The 21,844-nt window shown below is 36.0% G+C and overlaps 1 protein-coding gene and 1 pseudogene across 3 annotated transcripts in view; one reads left to right on the top strand and one right to left on the bottom strand.

Annotated features, from left to right (window-relative positions):
- The window catches only part of LOC141822076 (MADS-box transcription factor 51-like), a 56,117-nt gene that overhangs the window by 7,710 nt on the left and 26,563 nt on the right, over positions 1–21,844 (top strand). The gene's annotated exons all lie outside the window — the stretch shown is intronic.
- LOC141816595 (uncharacterized) lies at positions 1,055–1,827 on the bottom strand (annotated as a pseudogene).

Genomic DNA, 21,844 nt, shown 5'->3' with positions numbered 1-21,844 from the left:
AGTAGAGGGGTTATAAAAGAAAGGACGATCCTCAACAAAGGTCACATCGCGAGAGATACGTATGCGACGAGAAAAAGGATCATAACACCGATAACCTTTATGTTCAGGACTATATCCTAGAAAAACACATTCAACAGATTGTGCAGTCAACTTAGTTCGCTCACGAGGTGCAAGCAAAACATAACAAGTAGATCCAAAAACTCGGAGATGATCATAACTGGGAGAAGTACCAAAAAGAACTTCACCAGGACATTTTCCAGACAGTTTGGATGAGGGTTGTCTAATTATGAGATAGACAGCAGTAGAAACAGCTTCACCCCAAAAATGAGAAGGCACAAAAGATGAAATCAAAAGTGTGCGGGCAGTCTCTATAATATGACGATGTTTGCGTTTAGCAACACCATTCTGAGCATAAGCGCTAGGACAAGAGAGCTGAGCAAGAGTGCCCTCAGATGACAAAAATTGACGAAAAACATCAGACAAATACTCTCCCCCAGAGTCAGAGCGAAAAACTTTAATAGGAGTAGAAAATTGTGTATGAACCATGCGGACAAAAGACTGATAAATAGAACACAACTGAGAGCGATGTTTCATAAAATAAACCCATGTATATCGAGAATGATCATCAATAAAAATGACATAATATTTGTGACCACCCTTTGTAGGAAAAGGTGCAGGACCCCATACATCAGAATGAATAAGATCAAAATGTCTAGCAGAATGAGAAATACTAGATGAATATGGTAGTTATATTTGTTTTCCAAGTTTACAACCCTTACAATGAAATTCAGACTCAATAGTTGTATGACCTAAACAACCTTTATTTATTAATGTGGACAGCCGAGACCCACAAAGATGACCAAGATGATGATGCCACTGGGCGAAGGAAGAACAACCAGAACCCGATGTAGCGGATGACACACGAGCAGAAGTATCAATGGAAGAAGGAAGACGCAAAGTATCTAGGATGTAAAGGCTAGGAACACCTTTACGGCGATGGCCAGTCCTAATCACTTCCCCGCTTCGACGGTCCTGAATAAAACAAGATGAGTCATCAAATCCAACAAAATAATTTTGGTCGGTAACTTGACCAACCGAAAGAAGATTCATGGATAACTGAGGTACTAAAGAAACATTTGGTACAGAAAAATAAGGATTGCAAAGTGAACCCTGGTGAGTGATATGACAAGATGTACCATCAGCTGTCCGAATAGAAGCTCCATCAATGACCGGCTTGCAAGCGACCAACTGGGACTGATCAGATGTCACATGAAAAGAAGCCCTTGAATCAAGTACCCAAGACGACGAAGGAGCAGTAACAGGTGAAGCAGCAGCAATAGACACTGAACCTCTGGGAGTGGAACCAGTACCACGACCACGAGCACCACGGGCAGTACCACGGGCAGCACGACGTGCACGATAGTCAACCAACTTCTCTGGATGAATAGAAAAACAATTCTCTGGAAGATGACCAGTCTTGCCACAATGCTTACAGGGCTCTGAAGAGAAGCTTTTTGGTACACTGATCCTTTGAGAAGCTGCCAACACACTATGAGAGACAAATGCAGAAGAAGACATAGACTTGAGACGTGTTTCTTCTGCAAGTAAATCAGACAATGCCTGTGCCATAGTGAGATCAGAAGAATTGTGAAGTAATCGTGTACGAATAGAATCATATTCAGCCCGAACTCCCATAACAAATCTGTAAGTGAAAAACTTTTCAATAAACTTGTGTGTTGGGCAAGGAACAGTTGTACACTCTGGTATCATGGAAATCAGTGATCCCGTCAGACGATCAAAAGCAGAGTAGTACTCATCAATGGACATATCATTCTTCATAATTTCATGATTTTGCTGCATGAGATTGTGTAAAAGAGCACCACTATCCTGAACATAGTGCTTCTTCAAGTTGTTCCATATGTCCTTAGCTGTTTTGAACTTAGAAAGACTCATAATCATGGATTGTTTAGTACTATTGACCATGTCAGCCATCACTTTTCCATCATTAATATGTCATTCTGTTATTGCAGCAGCATTACTACCATCATTCTTAAGCACAGGTGGAGATTCATTTAAATGAAAAAGTAAACCATAACCTCTTAATGCAGTCTCTACACAGAAAGCCCACTCTGGATAATTCTGACCATCTGACGACCAGTTCAGCCAGCGGCAAGTTTGTGGCAGCGACCCCACAAGGTTGTGGCAGCGGCCCCACAAAAAAAACTGATTACGACTTCTCTTTTCCACACGACTTCTTCTCCGGCAGTAAGAAACAGAAGGATTCTTGTTCGGCAACAAAACATAGGACACCGGCACTACAGAGGTGGCGCCCACGCTTGGGAAGAAGGAGCACGGGAGACTAGGATCAGGTCGGCGTCGTTCACGCGAGGAAGAAACGCGAGCTTGGCGGCGACGGTGAAGAACACCACCACTGCGTTCCGACGGCGGCGACTGAGGAGAAAGCACTGCTGTGTTCCGTCAGCGGCAGCAGAGAAGAAAGCACGCAGGCGAGGCGTGGTTGGAAGGAAGTCGCACCGCACGCACTGGAGGAAACCGCACCGCACTGGAAGAGATCGTTGGTCGGCCACCAACCCTCCTTTTCGATGATGTCTTCACGCAGACGAGGCTAGCGACGGAGACAACAGCTGGAGAGCGATGCGGCATGCGAACACCCTACGGCTGGCGGCTCGATCGCATGACGACGCAGGCGAGCGGGCGACGGCTCGACTGAAAAACGCCGATCTGAGTTGTTGCAGAGCGATGACGTGGAGATGTCGCAGGGGAAAGAACAGTGCGGCGGATCGGGAAAAAGAGGCGCGACTGAAAAACGCTGATCCGAGTCGCGCGATGGACGAGCGGCGATCGGGAAAAGAGGAAAAGAGGAAAAAAAATTAGGGTTTTTAGAGATATCCCTGCTCTGATACCATGTGACGAAAACATGATTTGGAATTATCATTATCCAATAGTTACATACAACTATATATAGATAACAAGACCTTTATGGGCCTTAACCCTAATATGTATATGAGCTTTAACAATGTGATGCAATGATTAAATGCCGAGGAAGAAAGGGCAACAACCGAACAGGGGATGCGAGTCTCATATGATAGTTGAGGAAACCGCTCACTCTCGAAAGAACGAGAGTTGAAGTGTGGGTGAGTTCAGAGACAGGTGAGAGGCGGCTAGACGAGCGTGAGGCCGAGAGCTCGTTAGGTTGGTGCGCAAGTTTCTTTGGCAAACATGAGGGGGTTCAAGGGATGCGCCAACGAACAAGGGAAAAATGGGCAATGATGATTGGCTTTGTCACATGCGGACAGGTGAAAAACGAAAGGGTAGTAGCGGTGGAGATGAAATCCTGATTTCGAATAATTAATGTTATGATATTAAGATTCATTAAAGAAAAATGATATGCTATATGAAAAATGTAGCATGAAACTCAACATGACATTTTCAACTGCATGGATGTGGGCCCCACTGCATGGATGTGGGACTCATTGCATGGAGTGTGCCATGTTGAGTTTCATGCTACATTTTATGTAATGTATCATTGATCAAATTTGGTGTTACTGTCGTTGTCATGCCTTTAATTTTGAATACAAACTTTAGTTTCTATTAGCTCTGTGTGTATATATATAGCAGCAATATATTAGCGGTATATACATATGATACCATATTTATATATATATATATATATATATTAGCGGTCAATTAATTAACATAATTGTAGATGATTTTCTAAAACAGATTTCTAGTCTTATATATAAATATACATTATTTTTTAATTAAGAGCAATGATACACTACATGAAAAAGTCATGCACACTCCGACTACCATCGTAGAATATCGAAATCCAGCTTGCTATATATTTCACTAAAATAAAAAATTATAAAATAATTCTCAAGTTCCTATGAACTTCAAGATCGTTGGAGACGTTTCATTCGTTCTCTTAATAAAAATTATTTTTAAATAAATTTTAAATTACTATTGATATTAATTTTTTATGTTTCAGATATATATTAGTTTTAATTCATATTTTAAAATATAATATTTATAAATATTATATAAATTATTTTTAATATTTTGTATATTACTAGCAGGATTAGTAGAAGAAGAATCTTTAAATGAAATTAAAGTATTATAATACATAATTAATATTTTATGGAAAAAATATAATTTAATGTTAGGGTCTAAATTAAATACAACTAAATAAATATAAGGAATATGATAAAATATTTTTCTCACTGCTTTTATTGCTAATACGCAAGGGGATAAAAATTTATTCGTAATATATTCATTTAAAATTAAAGTTATACAACAAAAATTTATCATATAAATTTAAGTTGTTCGATACTTCTTTATTAATAAGTTGCATTATCAAATAATATTAAAAATATTTTAAAAGTTAATTCATATTCTTCTAAAATTAATCATAATAATTCAGAGATGTTATGAGCCATATACGCTTCATCAAAGTCTATATGCTAATAAACATTTTTAAATTATCAAAAGAGAGTTTACAATGATCACTCTAAATATCATAATATAAATTTTTTATTTAATTTATTAAAATTTTTAATTAATTTTTTGTTTACCTTATTAATTATTTTATTATAGGAGTAATTATAATTTAGAGAAAATATTTAATAGATAAGTTAAGTGATTCTTGATAAAAATATTAAAATGTGTATTTAAACTCAAAACTAAAAGAAAGATTTCTATGAAAATTAATAATTTTCTTAATTTATTATCAAAATATTTACTATTAATTGATGAAAATTTAAAAAATTGCTTTTAAGAATATTTGATTCTAAATCCCATTGAGTGCTTCATTTTGACTTGCCACTTTAATGATCCATAATCACTGTCCGATTAAAATTTTTAAGAGGCTTTGCAGTACTTATATTGTGCATGTAATTCTTCATACGGAAGAATGAATTTTCTCAAAATATTTATTAAAAATAGATGATTTTAAAGATGTAGTATCTTGAACCTTAGAAATTACAATGTTTTCTTGTGTCTCGGTTGTTGAAAGTTACTCTGGTTGATCATCAATAAATTGAATATCGTCAAGATTCCTATTTAGATTGATTATTTCCTTTCTCTTCTAAGATCGGGATGAACCTCTTTCCATTAGAATTAAAGAATTAAAGTCGAAAGTGATCAAGATTTTGAAATTCAAAGATACGAGTAAAGAAGATGGTGTGAAAATAATGAAATGAGTTGTCTATCTAAAGAGTTTGAAAAATAACGGATACTAAATTGTAGCTATTGATTAAAAAATAATTAAATAATTTCAGTAGTTCAAAAAAAATTTTCAACAGTTGAAAATGGTGGCAACCATTGGTTAATCGGCGATTCTGATGATAAAATTAAAAAAAGATTGAACCGACGATTTGAATTGACGGTTCAAATCATCGTTTCATGATTAATTTCAAACTGGATGATTTGGAACCGTCAATTATGCTTCGGTTCACGACTCGCAACACTTCTAAATTATTATTATTTTATTTAAAAAATAATTATAAATTTGTAAAAATAAAAAATATATAAAAAAGTTTGCACTTATTTAAATTGTCTATGTATTTTCTTAGGATATAGGAGAATCAATGCCCACATAGTTCGTTAAGTTTTTTTACCTTTGTTACCTTAGGAAGTGATATTATTCACTTCGATTTCTTATTCCTGTAATATTAGTTATTTCGGTATCAAATCTTATACCTCGTCGTCTTAAAGTTACATTCCTTATATATTCTTTTTGCAGTTCTCGTCCAATCATTAAGTAATACTTGTGTTTCCAAAGAGTCAGGAGACAGTTGATAATCAGTCAGCCAATATATTATATCTGGAACTAAACGTATGTTCTGCAATAGTTGACATTAGACAAGTTAGAATTTATTTTGCTATGATGAAGAGGATGAGAAATCTTTGGGTCTTCTACGACCACCATTTTAGAATATCACAATCTGGCTCGCTATCTATTTCATGAAAATTAAAAGTTGTAAAATAATTCCCATGGATGTTTCATTCGTTCTCTTTTATAAATTTTAAATTACTACTGCTATAAATATTTTATGTTTCAGATATATATTAGTTTTAATTCATATTTTAAATTATAATCTTTATAATTGTTGAACGAAATACCAAAAGAAATTCTTATTCCTCTTAATCCCCCTTTACATAAAATGAGATCTATTTATACAAATTAGGAATCTTTTTAAGGAAAGAATTCAACTAAGAAAACTATAATTAGACTAATTGATAACTAGCTAAGTAAATATATATTACCTAAAATATACAGATAACACTCCTCCTTAAGTTGGCATATAGATATTAATCATGCCCAACTTGTTACAAAGATAATTAACCCGGACTCCATTTAAAGCTTTTGTGAAGATGTCGCCTATTTGTTCTTCAGGCTTCATATATTTTGTAGTGATCAAACCTTATTGAATTTTTTCACGAACGAAATGACAATCAATTTCAATGTGCTTAGTTCGCTCATGAAACATGGGATTTGATGCAATGTGAATAGCGGCTTAATTATCACATCACAGTTTTGCTGGTACTGAAATTTTAAGTCTTATTTCAGTCAACAGTTGATATATCCACATTATCTCACATACAGATTATGTCATCCTATATTCTGACTCTACACTGATCGTGACATAACATTCTGCTTTTTACTCTTCCATAAGACTAAATTTCCTCCAACAAAAATACAATAACTTGAAGTAGACCTTCTATCCATTTTAAAACTTGCACAATCTGCATCTGAAAAATATTCAATGAGTGTGTCCATGATTTTTATATACCCCGTTCGGGTGCTCCCTTTAAGCAACACAAAATTTGTTCAAATGTTGTCCAATGATTAACTGTTGGAGATAACATAAACTGACTAATAACACTAATCGAATATGCAATATCTGGACGAGTCACAATAAGATAATTCAAGTTCCCAACCAATTTTCGATATCTCTCAGGATATTCAAATAGTGCTCCATCTTTTGTGAGGTGCATGTTTTGAGTTATTGGAGTACTACAAGGCTTTGTCCTTAATTTGCCCGTCTCATTCAATAGGTCTAGAACATATTTTCTTTAAGATAGAAATATATCTTTATTGTTTCTTATAACTTCAACGCCTAAGAAATACTTTAGCACCTCTATGTTTTTTGTATGAAACTGAGTAAAAATGAAAGATTTAAAAGATAAAATTCCTGTAGTATCACTTCCAGTGATTACAATATCATCCATATACACAACTAACAGAATGATACCAGCTCTTGACTACTTGTGGAATACAGAATGATCAGACTTGCTTTTCATCATAATTAATTTTTCAACAACTAGACTAAACTTTCCAAACCAAGCACGAGGACACTATTTCAAACCATACAAAAATTTTTGAAGATAACAAACTCGCCCTATCTCCCCGAGCAACAAAATCAGGAAGTTGCTCCATATACACCTCCTCCTGATGATCACCATGAAGAAAAATATTCTCGATATCAAGTTGATGTAAATGCCAATGATGAGTAACAGTCAGTGAAATAAATAATCGAACAGATGTGAACTTTGCAACAGGAGAAAGTATCAGAATAATCCATATCATAGGTTTGAGCATAACCCTTAGCAACAAGACGAGTTTTTAGTTTGACAACTGATCCATCCGAATTGACTTTAACTGTGAATATCTATTTGCATCGAATAGCCCGTTTACCCATTTGCATCCGGATATGACCTCACGGACATTTTTAGGAATAGAAATAGAGTCAAGTGACACAATAAAAGAGCAAGAAGAAGACGTCAAGCTGTTATAAGAAACAAAAGAAGAAATAAGATAAGTACACAAGTGTTTACCTTTCTATAATGCAATAGGAAGATCATCACTCGAAGTTGGATCTAATGACGAAGTAGTAGGTGTAAGACATAAATCAAGAGATTGACGCCTGGAGTATACTTGAATAATAGGAGGTTTGTCAAGAGGCGGTTTCGAGACAGGTGCGGAGGATGCGATAGAATATACCAGTAAATCATTATCTTCCTTTTGAGAAGTCGGGATAAGTGAGGATGAGAAATAAGACGTGTCTTCCATGAATGTGACATCAATTGAGATAAGATATTTATTAATATTCGGACAATAACACCTATAACTTTTTTGAAGACGATAATAACCAAGAAAGATACATTTCAAAGACTTGGGATCTAATTTAGTGAGTGGACAAACATTCTGAACAAAACAAGTGCTATCAAATATCCTAGGATTAATAGGATACAATGACTTATTAGAAAATAGAATTTTTGTAAGGGATCTTGTTAGAGTTTGGTGACCCGAATTCCGTCTGGTCTGATCTGAAAAGGTCGCGGTGCGACATATATGGTGAAAACCAAATTATGACAGATCTAAGGCCGAGATGGATCATTCCTTATTATAAAAGCTTATTGCTAGGGTTTCCAAAGTTTATTGAAAAAAACACAAAGATTGTGTACCGTCATTGTATTCCACCTTTTATAGTGAATTTTCTCTCCTCTGCTCGTGGTTTTTTTCCGTCAAGGGTTTTCCACGTAAATCTGTGTGTGCTTTTTATTTTTCTTGTTGTCTATTCTTGTTGTAATCTCGTAACAAGTGGTATCAGAGCGAAGTTCATTTTGATTTTGTGGTTTTTCAACCGGGATTAATGGCAACGGCAACCATGAAGTATGATATTCCGCTTTTGAATCGCAACACCAGGTTTACGCTGTGGCAGGTTAAGATGCGAGCGGTGCTGACGCATCTGGACTTGGACGATGCACTGTTAGGGTTTGACAAGATGCCCTCGACATGGACAAAGGAGAAAAAGGAACGTAAGGATCGAAAAGTCCTATCTCAGATTTACCTTCATCTATCGAATGAGATTTTGCAGGATGTTTTGAAGGAGAAATCCGTTGCTGCGTTGTGGTTGAAACTGGAGCAGTTGTGCATGAAAAAAAGTCTTACGAGCAAACTGGGCCTGAAACAACGTTTGTATTCTCATCGCATGGTAGAAGGTACGTCGTTAAGAGATCACTTGACTGTGTTTAAGGAAATCGTCTCTGACCTAGAGGCTTTGGAGGTAAAATATGATAATGAAGATTTAGCATTGATCTTGTTGTGTTCGTCACCCTCGTCATATACAACTTTCAGAGATACAATTTTATATAGTCGTGATACTCTTACTTTGGATGAGGTTTATGATTCATTATTTTCTAAAGAGAAGATGAAACAGCTTATCGGAGGATCTGAGGCTCAGGGTGAGGGTCTTATTAGTCGAAGTAGGACTCAAGAGAGAAGTTCTGGTGGTAATATGAGGGGTAGATTAAAATTCTGAAATAGAGATAAAATTTATAATTACTGTAAGAAGAAGGGCCATATTAAATCAGAATGTTACAAGCTGTAGAATAAAAATAAAAGAGCTGATGAAAATTAGAAGGAAAAACAATCAGAGAAGTCTGGCGAAGCTGATGTTGCTGAAAATTATAGCAATGGTGAACTCCTCGTTGCATCTGATTTTGATTCGAAGCAGAGTGAAGAGTGGATTCTTGATTTTGGTTGCACGTTTCATGTGTCCCAATCGGGACTGATTTTCATCATATGAAACGGTTTCGAGAGGTGCTGTGTTGATGGGCAATAATGCATCTTGCAGAATTGCTGATATTGGTACGGTCAGAATTAAAATGTTTGGTGGCGCTATTCGGACACTTGGTGATGTGAGGCACGTCCTTGACATGAAGAGAAATCTGATCTTTTTGAGTACTATTGATTTTAAAGGGTACAAATGCACTGGTGAAGGTGGAGTCGTGAAGGTCAGTAAAGGGTCTCGTTGTGATAAAGGACTTGGGGAAAATCGCCAATTTATATGTTCTGCAGGGATCCACGGTTATAGGTGATGCTGCCGTCGCTAGTCTATCTATGTCTAATTCTAATGTTACTAGGCTTTGGCATATACGTTTGGGTCATATGAGTGAGAATGACATGATCGAATTGAGTAAGAGAGGACTTCTTGATGGTCAAAATATTACAAAGCTGAAGTTTTGTGAGCACTGTATTTTTGGCAAGCAGAAAAGAGTTAAGTTCTCAGCTGGCATTCATAACACAAAGGGTACGCTAGACTACATTCACTCTGATTTGTAGGGGCCTTTACAATATTTCATTGCGAAAGATAGGCCTCGGAGAGATATTAGACGCCCTCAGAGATATGCAGAGGCTGATTTGGTCGCTTATGTCTTAAACGTGGCTGAGGAGATTGATTCCGATGAAGAACCTGAAACATATTCAGAGGCAATTAGCTGCGATAATTCTGGTAAGTGGATGATTGCTATGCAAGAGGAGATGGAGTCACTTGGTAAGAACGACACATAGACTTGGTGAAATTACCTAAGGGTAAGAAAGTTGTTCGCTGCAAGTGGGTATTTAAAAGAAAAGAAAGAATACCGGGAGTTGAAGAAGTCAGGTACAAGGCCAGACTAGTTGCTAAAGGCTTCAGTCAGGTTCTAAGAGTAGACTTCACAGATGTATTTTCTCCAGTTGTAAAGCATAGTTCGATTCGAGCCTTGCTTAGTATTGTGGTGATGCATGACCTTGAGTTGGAGCAGTTGGATGTGAAGACAACATTCTTACATGGGGAACTTGAGGAAGATATCTATATGCAGCAGCCAAAAGGTTTTGCAGTCTCAGGAAAAGAGGACTATGTATGCTTGCTGAAAAAAATCTCTTTATGGTCTGAAGCAGTCACCTAGACAATGATACAAAAGGTTTGATTCGTTTATCACCACTCATGATTTCAGAAGAAGCAGCCATGACAGTTGTGTCTACATTAAGAAGACTGATGATGGGTTGTTGGTTTATCTGCTCTTATATATTGATGATATGTTGATTACGGCCAATAATAAGGGAGAGATAAGTAAGGTCAAAGTCCAACTAAGTAAAGATTTCGAGATGAAAGATTTGAGAGCTGCAAAGAAGATACTTGGGATGGAGATTCTGAGAGACAGAAAGGCAAGTAAATTATATCTAAGTCAGAAAGGGTATATTGAGAAAGTGCTTAATCGGTTTAACATGCATACTGCCAAACCTGTTAGTACTCCATTAGCTGCTCATTTTAAACTTTAAGTTGATTTATGTCCGCAGTCAGATGATGAAGTTGATTATATGTCACGGGTTCCATATTCTAGTGCAGTGGGATCTCTCATGTATGCTATGGTTTGTTCACGTCCAGATTTATCACATGCAGTGAGTGCAGTTAGTAGATACATGACAAATCCTGGTAAAGATAATTGGAAGGCAGTTCAGTGGATTTTCAGATATTTACGAGGGACTTCTGATGTTTGTTTGCATTTTGGGAGAAATAGAGATAAATTTATTGGATTTGTTGATTCTGATTTTGCAGGTGACCTTGATAAAAGAAGATCACTTACGGGGTACGTGTTCACTGTTGGTGGTTGTGCTATTAGTTGGAAAGCTACTTTACAGAATACAGTTGCGTTGTCCACTATAGAGGCTGAATATATGGCTATTACAGAAGCTTGTAAGGAAGCTATTTGGTTGAAGGGACTGTTCAGTGAGCTTAGTGAAGATTTACAGATTACTGTAGTTTTTTGTGATAGTCAGAGTGTTATTTTTCTCACAAAGGATCAGATGTTTCATGAGAGGACAAAGCACATCGATGTGAGGTATCATTTTGTACGTGATGTTATTGCTCGTGGTGATATTATTGTGAGCAAAATTAGTACTCATGATAATTCTGCCGATATGATGACTAAGTCACTCCCTATAGCCAAGTTTAAGCATTGCTTGGACTTGGTTAGTGTTCATTGCTGAGCTTTGCCCGTGAGGGCTTTTGTGGAAGAGGTGGAGAATGTTCTTTTGAAGACTTGTGTTTTGTTGAGTTGTTATTGGCTTTTCGAATTCGCGTCAAGGTGGAGATTGTTAGAGTTTGGTGACCCGAATTCCGTTTGGTCCGTCTGAAAAGGTCGCGGTGCGACATATATGGTGAAAAATAAATTATAACAGATCTAAGGCCGAGATGGATCGTTCCTTATTACAAATGCTTATTGCTAAGGTTTTCAAGGTTTATTGAAAAAAAAATACAGATTATGTGTTGTCATTGTATTCCACCTTTTAATAGTGAATTTCTCTCCTCTGCTCGTGGTTTTTTTTCCGTCAAGGATTTTTCACGTAAATCTGTGTGTGCTCTTTATTTTTCTTATTGTCTATTCTTGCCGTAATCTCGTAACAGATCTTACCATGGAGAACAGATGATGACATATGGTTAGTGAGAAAACATACTATAGAAATTGTATTTGTCTGAAAAGATTTGGGAAACATTTATTTAAAATAAAAGGGTCCGTGTAGTCTCAATAAGATGCATGTTCTTACTCTCAGCTACATCATTTTAGGATGGAGTATCAACGCAAGAGGTTTCATAAAGCATACCATTCTGACTCGTGTAAGAGTGAAATAGACTGGATGTATATTTTTTGGCATTATCATTTCGTAAAGTACGGATGGATGTATTGAACTGAGTTTTAATCTCGGCATAAAATAGATAAAATAATTCAAAACGAATTTTCATTAAATATAATAAGATTACACGAGAATAATCATTCACAAAAGTGATAAAATATCTAAAATCAGATTTAGATAAAATAGGATAAGGATCCCAAATATCTGAATCAATTGACTCAAAAGGAATAATAGCACGTTTATTCATTTTTGGACTCGAACTAAGATGATGATGCTTTGCAAACTGATATGACACACAATCTAATGAAGACACTCTACTATATTGTGGACAAAGCTTCTTGAGCAAAGGAAGAGATAGATGATATAATCTCTAATGAGTCTCGAAAGGAGAAGTTACACTCAAGTAAGCGAAGGATCTTGGGACAGGTGAGTTAAGAATGTAGAGGCCTCCATGTCCTTTACCAATAATCTTCTTTGTCAAAAGTGTAGGGATCTATATATGCCTAAAATAAATTTTAACCGCATAAATGCAAGACTTGAGTGTATAGTCCTTTTATCCTTGATATCTAGATTGATCAATGAGGCATAAACCATGTTATTATCTTATCAATCATGAATTTCTTGATTTCCAAGTAAACTACTCAATCAAATAAGCTCAATATCTCATATTGATTTATTCAATCATAACCATGCATTTTTGCAATCCTACTCTATCAAGGGGTCCATTGATATCACTTTCGTCATATATAAGGGATAGATCCTATTTATATCACTCACATCCCTCCGCATAACCTATTGCATACCCAGTGATCGCCTTTATAGTCACCCTGTTACGAGTGACGTTTGACGAAGTCAAAGTATACAACTCATTATGTAAGGAACCGTAGTGACTTCAGGTCTAAAGACTATTCATACCAATAGTCACATGAGAATGTTTATGACACCCATATAACGATCCATGAAACATTCTCATGGCGGATCAATTCAGTACATAGTCTCTAATATGTACCAATGTGTCAACGTGATATCACATATCCATGACTTGTGAGATTAAGTTATCAATTGACCTACATGCTAGTCTCAACGCATTAATATTGTCCTTGCATATTAATACTCGACTAGAAATAGTTAAGAGTAGTGTTCTATATATGTCTACAGACTTTTACTATCAATTCAACCAATTGATATGCTGTAGACAAGAACCTACTACTCAAGGACATTATTATATTTATTCATATAGCACGGATAAGTAATAAATATAATAAACAAACCTTATCTTTATTAATAAATATGATACATGTGTTCCCTAAACAATCATCTCATGATTGACACTAAGGGTTGATACTAACAAAAAGATCTTGAAATAAATAATGATTAGAAAAAAATGAGATGTAATAGTTAAGATTACGAGTTAATTGACTAACAAAAGAAAATTAAAAGATAAATTAGATAAATGTAAAATAGAAGATAAAGAAAGCAAAGGAGTAGGATTCATAGCGCTAGATCCACGAACATAAGAGAGAGACCTATCAGCTAAAGTAACAGTAGGAGTGTTAGATTTGAGTGAAAAAGTAGAAAAGAGACTAGAATTACCTATCATGTGATCTGTGGCCCTAGAATCAATGACCCATTTAGAGGATGAGGAAACAAGACATGTGTTATGGTTATCTGAATTAGCAATGGCAATGACAGAGGAAGATGTAGATTTTGAGTGATTCTTGATATTGAGAGAACTTGACAAATTCATCTGCAGAGGTAAGAACTGATTTATCAGGGATATCATTAGTGGATGCAATATGAGCTAAGTATTTTTGCTGATTTTTATATCAAAACTTTCTGCACTCAAACTTTATGTGACCCGACTTACGACAATAGTTGCATATAATACCATTAGAATTCGGTGTTTAAGTTTAAATGTCTTGTGAGCCTCCTTTGTTTCCACTGTGAATAGTTAAATTTTTTGGCACATAATTAATATTGCAACTTACTAAAGCACCATTAAGTGGAACAGGGATAGTATTTTCTGTTAGGAGAATACGACTAAATACATCTTGTAAAGAGAAGACCTCAGAACTAGAGAGAATTTGTGATTTTGTGGATCAAAGTCAGGTGATAAGCCAGCGAGGAAACTCATGATAGTCATCTGCTCTCGTTGGCGTTGTTGAACCTTCACATCAGGGCTAAAGGGCAATAACATATTAAGCTCCTCATATGTCTTTTTAAATGTCATTAAATAATTAATTAGGAATTGATCTTGCTTTCCCATACGATAAAAAGTTTTGTAAACCTCATACATACGAGAGATATTCCCTTTTCCAGAATGTAAAAATTCTAGATAATCCATCAATTCTTTAATAAATTTATAGTGATTAATTAAATCAATTACTTCACTATCAATACAATTTTGAATCTGAAGAAACAAACGAGCATCTTCCCTCAGCCATGTCTGCCTCGAATCATCTTGAGGAGGGTCATCAGTCAAATGCTCATCTTTGTCAATACTCCATAGGTAAAAGGAATAGTTTTATTCCAATCTAAATAATTTGAACCATTTAACTCATACTCCGTGATTATAGACATCACAGGCACAACATTCGTCACTATAGAAGACTTATATTCAGTCATGAGATTTTATTCCAAAGTATGTGAAATAAGAGACGAAGGAAGAAGCACAACTGAAAGAAAACCAACTTCTCTGCAGGAAGAGGAAGGTAGGTGTGATACCATAAAATCACGGCCTTCGTGATCGCCAAGAAATGCGGTCTGAGGATGGTGTCGTTATCCCTCAGATCATGGGCGAAAGATGGGTAATGCTTGCGGGCCTCGGGGAGGACGCGTGTGATCGCGTCGTTGGTGTCGTCGAGGAGGATGAGGATGTATGGGATAGCCGAGAGATGAAGGAGATGAAGTTGTCTTCCCACCTCTAGCACTGGCAGAGCCTTGATCAGCTCTCGAATCGTGTCCGAGGAAAAACTCAAGGAACAAGGGCTCGATGTGAAGTTGAAGGACGAGGGCGCGTTGCGAAGCCCAGGACGAGGGTGCGATGGGCTCGTACCTCTAGCGCCGGTAGAGCCTCGATTCGCTCCTAAATCGCATCTGAGGAAAAACTCGAGGAAGGAACGAGGGTGAAGCTGAAGGATGAGAGCTCGTTGTGAAGTCGAAGGATGAGGGTGCGATGGGTTTGCACGAACGAAGCACTAGGAGAAGAGGAAAAAAAAAGAAAAGGGGAAGGCAACATGCAGACCTAATATGACTCAGATACCATGTTGAACGAAATATCTAAAAGAATTCTTATTCTTAATCCACTTTTACATAAGATGAGGTCTATTTATATAAAAATTAGAAATCTTTCTAAGGAAAGAATCAACCAAGAAAATTATAATTAGACTAATTAACAACTACCTCATTGAATATATATTACCTAATATATACAGATAATATATATATTAACTAATATATTCAGATAATAATAATATCATATAAATTATTTTTAATATTTTATATAATATAGCGAAGAATAATCTTTAAATGAAATTAAATATCATAATACATAATTAGTATTTCATGTATAAATATTTAATTTAACTCTAGAGTTTAAAGTAAATATAACTAAATAAATATTACAAATATAATAAAAATATTTTTCTCATTTTATTTTTATTACTAATGTACAAGGAGATAAAAATTCAATCGTAATATATTCATTTAAAATTAAAATTATTCTATAAAAACTCATTATAACATGGAAAGTTATTCGGTTGCATTATTAAATACTTGTAAAATTTCTCAAACAATACTACATATATTTGTGAAAATAAATATACTTATAATAATTGATATGTTAATTTCAATATGTTGGAACACATGGAATTTTTTAAAGTAATTTACCTTGAACATATAAATTTAAAATATCACATCCCGCGAATATGAAAAAATAAATCAGTGATTACTGACTGACATATAAATTTAAGTTGTTTAATACTTGCATTATTATATATAGCATTATCAAATAATATTGAAAAAAATTTAAAAGTTAATTCATATTCATAATAATTGATAGATGATGTAAGCTGTGTACTTCGTCAAAATATCTATACGCTAATAAACGATTTTGAATTGTCATGAGAGAATATATCAATGATCACTCTAAATATCTTAAACATAAAGATTTTTTTTTAATTTATTAAATTCTTCAATTAATTTTTTTCTCTTATTTTATTAATTTTTTTATTATACGAGTAAGTATAGTTCTGAGAATAGATTTAGCAGATAAGTTAAATGATTCTTGATATAAATATATATTTAGATCCACAATTAAAAGAAAGAAGTTTTACAAAAGTAAAGGCTAATAATTCTCTTAATTTATTATTAAAATATCTAAATAAATTTGAATCAATACTTCATTAGTTGACAAAAATATAGATAATTGCATTTAAAAACATTCGACTCCAAATTTCATCTAAGATTTTATTTCGTTGTGTTATTTTAATAACCCACAATCGCTATCTAATTGGAATTTATAAGAGACTTTGCAATACTAATATTTTGTACGTAATTCTGTCAACGGAAGAGTAAAGTTTCTCAAAATATTTATTAAAAATGTATATTTTGAAGATGTAGTATTCCGAATTTTAAAAGTTTCGATATTTTCTTGTGTCTTGGGTGTCGAAAGGTGATTTGGTTCATCATTGGTACATTGAATGTCGTTGAGATCCATATTCAAACTGACTATTTTCTTGCTCTTTTGATACCAAGATGAAACTCCTTCCATTAGAATTGGATAAATGAAATTGAAAGCGATCAATATTTTGAAATTAAAAAAAAATGAGAGTAAAGAAGATAATGTGAAAATAATAAAATGAGTTGTTTATTTATATGGTTTGAAGAATAATAGATATTGCTCTCGGGGCATAGCTGAATTGGTTACGACGAACAAGAGGGCAAGGGTTCGAGCAGTTTCTCGATTTACCTCATAGATGGTCATGGGACCGACCGTGTGGGGCCGATGGAGTGACAGATTTCACCTTTTACAAAAGAAGAATAACATATATTAAACCATAATCATTAATCAAAAAATGATCAAATAACCTCAACTTTTAAAGTTGAATGTGTGGTATTGTGGATACCTTATAGTGTAGCAATAAATCCGAAAGGAAATAAATTATTTAATTGCAATTCTTGCTTGATTTTGGGAGCAAACGATGGAATAAAATTTTAAGCATTCAATAAACATGAAACAAGTATTTGTATTAATTATGTTTTGTTCACTATAAAAAAATAAGAAAAAAATGAAGTGAAATAAGATATATAATTCATTTATTATCTTTTCCTTTCATTTAAATTATTTTTTCTTTTTTCCAAGCAAACACAGTATCAAGAATGTGTTTTGTATAGTTTATGGCAATACGAAGAGGGAGACAGTAAATGAACCAACGAAAAGTTGCAGAACAAATGAAATTCGTTCTATTCTTCACTTGGAGTTTGAGGAAGATAATTAATATTCTCTTGTGGCGTGAACTGTTTTTTTGAGTCTCATTCCATGACTTAATTATGAAGATCTATTTATAATAGGTGAAAAAATAATGGGAAGCTCAGTGCTTGAGTTGTATACAATAAAAATATCCTTATAGTCAAAAAGGATACTTTTTTTAAAGTCATCAGATAAGCACTTTCTATCCTTTTAGCATTAAAAGGGCGCCTCAAGATACTCTATTTTGGTGTTTTCTTTTAAATTTATTCAACTAAACTTGTGCACTTTTATTGCTCACCTAAAAAAGTTAGACCGGGTGTCTAACTACTTTGAAGTGCACCTCTGAGCAAATTCATATAATAATTTTAATTGTAATTTTGATCAAAAACTGCTATATTAGTTGAAAATTTTTTATAAAAAAATAAATACTCAAACAGAAATCTTAAAAAGATAAAAAAAAGTAAAGTAATATAAATTCTACCATAAATTTTCAAAATTTGTTATGTGATCTATAAATTTCTAACAAATTCAAAAAACTTTCCTTTTCAATTTTAAATGTTTAGAGTCACATAGGGGTTATTAAAAAAAAGTAAAAAATATTTACCTTTTTGATTTTCAATAAATTTTGGGGAATATAGCAAATTTTAATTTTGGCAAGTTTAGATCGATATATTATATATATTTGTAAAATAATAAGACAATGGATTTCTCTCTCTGTCTATTACAAGATATAAGCCCCTATTTATACATGAATATAGGGACCTATTCTAGGAGAATTATTCTAAAAAAGAAAAACAGAATATTTATCCTTAACAGAATATTTTAACAATTCCTAAATATTCTAACACTCCCCCTCAAGCTGGAAGATATAAATTATATGTACCCAGCTTGTTACATATGTAGTCAATTCGAGGATGTCCTTTGTCTTCATACAAAAGACCCTTTCTTGGAGCACCTCTGATATATCGGATAATGCTTGTTACAGCATCTCAATGTTTTTTTGCATGGAGAGTTGACTTACTACACTTACTGTAAATGAGATATCCGGACGAGTAACAGTAAGGTAGCTTAGTCTCCCTACTAATCGCCTGTATCGTTCAGGATCTGAAAGAGACTTCCCCTGATTTGGCATGAGCTTGACATTCGGAGAGCTGGAACTTGCTAGCTTGTTGCCGTTACTGGAAGAGGGCAGCGGAGAAGAGAGGCACACGACCACAGGAAGAGTGGCGTCGTGAGGAAGAAACAGGAGCGCGCGACCACGGGAAGAGTGGCGTCGCAAGGAAGAAACAGAAGCTCGCGACCACGGGAAAAGTGGAGTTGCGAGGAAGAAACAGGAGTGCGCGACCACGGGAAGAGTGGTGTCGCGAGGAAGAAACAAGAGCGCGCGACCACGGGAAGAGTGGCATCGCAAGGAAGAAACAAGAGCGCGCGACCACGGGAAGAGTGGCGTCACGAGGAAGAAACAGAAGCGCGCGACCACGGGAAGAGTGGCGTCGCATGGAAGAAACAGGAGCGCGTGATCACAGGAAGAGTGGTGTCGCGAAGGAAACATGCTGCTCGTCGCATCGTGGAAGACGCGCGACGAGGAAGCCACCACGATTGCTGCGTCGCGACGAGGAAAACGCGCGACGAGGAAGGCGGCTGACAGAAACGCACGCGAGGAAAACGCGTGGCGAACAAAGAGAGAAGGAAGTCGTTGCAATTGCTGCGTCGCGACGAGGAAAACGCGCGACGAGGAAGGCGGCTGACAGAAACGCACGCGAGGAAAACGCGTGGCGAATAGAGAGAGAGAGAAGGAAGAGGATTGGTTTGGGTGGATAACCCTAAACCTAAGGAGGGAGGAAAACCCAAACCTAAACACGAGCACATGCGAGGAAAACGCGTGGCGAACAGAGAGAGAGAGAAGGAAGAGGATTGGTTTGGGCAGATAACCCTAAACCTAAGGAGGGAGGAAAACCCAAACCTAAACACGAGCACACGCGAGGAAAACGCGTGGCGAACAGAGAGAGAGAGAAGGAAGAAAAATTGTTGCTGCTGTGTTGCTGGAAAAGCAGAAGGTGCTGGAATGGCGTCGCGATTGCTCTCTGTTCGCGGTGGATGTCGCGAACAGGGATGGAGAGACGCGGGAGGCTGCCTTCTTGGGCAGTGCGGCGTCGAGGAGGAGGGACTCGATGGCCTCGGGGCCGCGGTTCTCCTTGCAAGGGTCGAGATCCTCCGGACCGGAAGCGTTCGTCGAAACCTCCCGGAGAGGCGGAGGAGGAGCAGGAGCCGACGAGATCTTGGCAGCGGAACCACCGTCCTCGAAGGCGGCATTGTCCCAAATCTGAAGGCTCATCTTCTTCTGAAGAGTTGCAGCAAGCTTCATGATCGAACGGGGAGAAGTTTGAGTAAGCGACAGGGAGCTCGCTACGACATCCAACTCATCCAATTCAGATCCTTGGCTTCTCTTATTCGCCGGCATCGCCTCCATCTCCCGATCCATCCTCTTCAAAGCGGGCGTACACGGATCCATGAACTTGGCCGGCACGATCCTCCCGCGGGGCCGCCCCCGCGCGTCCCGATCCGCCTTCTTGGCCCGGAGCGCCTCCAGCCTCGAACTCAACCGTGCGATCATCTCCTCGATCCTCACGATCTCGTCGTCCAGTGAGATCTCCTCGACCCCGGCGAAGGCAACGCGGGAGGCGGCGGCGATGAAGAGAGAGAGGAGAAAGAATTAGGGTTAGGCGGATAAACCTAAACCCCTTCGCTCTGATACCATGTAAAATAATAAGACAATGGATTTCTCTTTCTGTCTATTACAAGATATAAGCCCCTATTTATACATGAATATAGGGACCTATTCTAGGAGAATTATTCTAAAAAAGAAAAACAGAATATTTATCCTTAACAGAATATTTTAACAATTCCTAAATATTCTAACATATTTAAATTGTCCTAAATTTACAAATAAGTATTTTTAAAGGTTCCTTATACACTCAAAAGTTGCTATTTGCCTTCCTTTTCCAATTTAAGGCAATTTAATTTAGTAGAGTTGCCCATAACTCTCACATGGTTCTGACTACTCTAAATTGGGAAAAAAACTTGTGTGTGTTCCTTAAACCATGTGATTATATGCCTTCCTTTTTTAATTTAGATCCATTTAGGATTATATAGTAGTTTTAACTCTAAATTCATAAAGGCACTCCTATACATTTTCTATTTCCTAGAGCTTCTAGAGTCACTATGTACCTTGTCTGTTTTTTTTTTTTTTAAATATAGATTAGTTTAAAACTATGCAGTGGCTAACAATTATATGTGCCAAACTGTTCCAAATTCACAAACAAACACATTCTTATTTATTTTAGATAAAATTATTATATATATTTAAATTGTCCTAAATTCACAAATAGGTAATTTTATAGGTTGCTTGTACACTCAAGAGTTGCTATTTGCCTTTCTTATCCAATTTAAGGCAATTTAATTTAGTAGAGTTGCCCAAAACTCTCCATGTGAAATAAAAGTGAGTAAAATAAATGGTCATCCATGTAGTAGTGCAACGTAAAACATTGAGACATTGTTACATTTTGAAAAACAAAACACCCAACTTAATACCAATGAACTAAATGGTTTTGTTTGGGGCTAAAATTATGGTTACTCGATTGGTAGGAGCCAAGTCATTCGGGCAATTGACTCCAGTTGATCAATCAATAAATAGAATATTTTTGTTCATGACTAATTTTGGTGGGGTGTCGACTTAAGTTGCATCAGAAAGCTGGAGAGAGTTATGATAATGGATTTCATTATCAATATTTTTGTTCTTTCGAGTAGCTTATGGTAGTCAATGATAATGGATTGCAATCAATAACTATAATACATGGTTGACTTAATACTTTGCTTGGGTAGAATTGAAAGCTCAC

The sequence above is a fragment of the Curcuma longa genome, chromosome 2 (assembly GCF_044706935.1).
Source record: "Curcuma longa cultivar G26 ecotype Majalengka, Jawa Barat chromosome 2, ITB_CL_G26_1.1, whole genome shotgun sequence".
Classification (NCBI taxonomy): domain Eukaryota; kingdom Viridiplantae; phylum Streptophyta; class Magnoliopsida; order Zingiberales; family Zingiberaceae; genus Curcuma; species Curcuma longa.
This window is presented reverse-complemented; position numbering and strand designations above follow the sequence as displayed.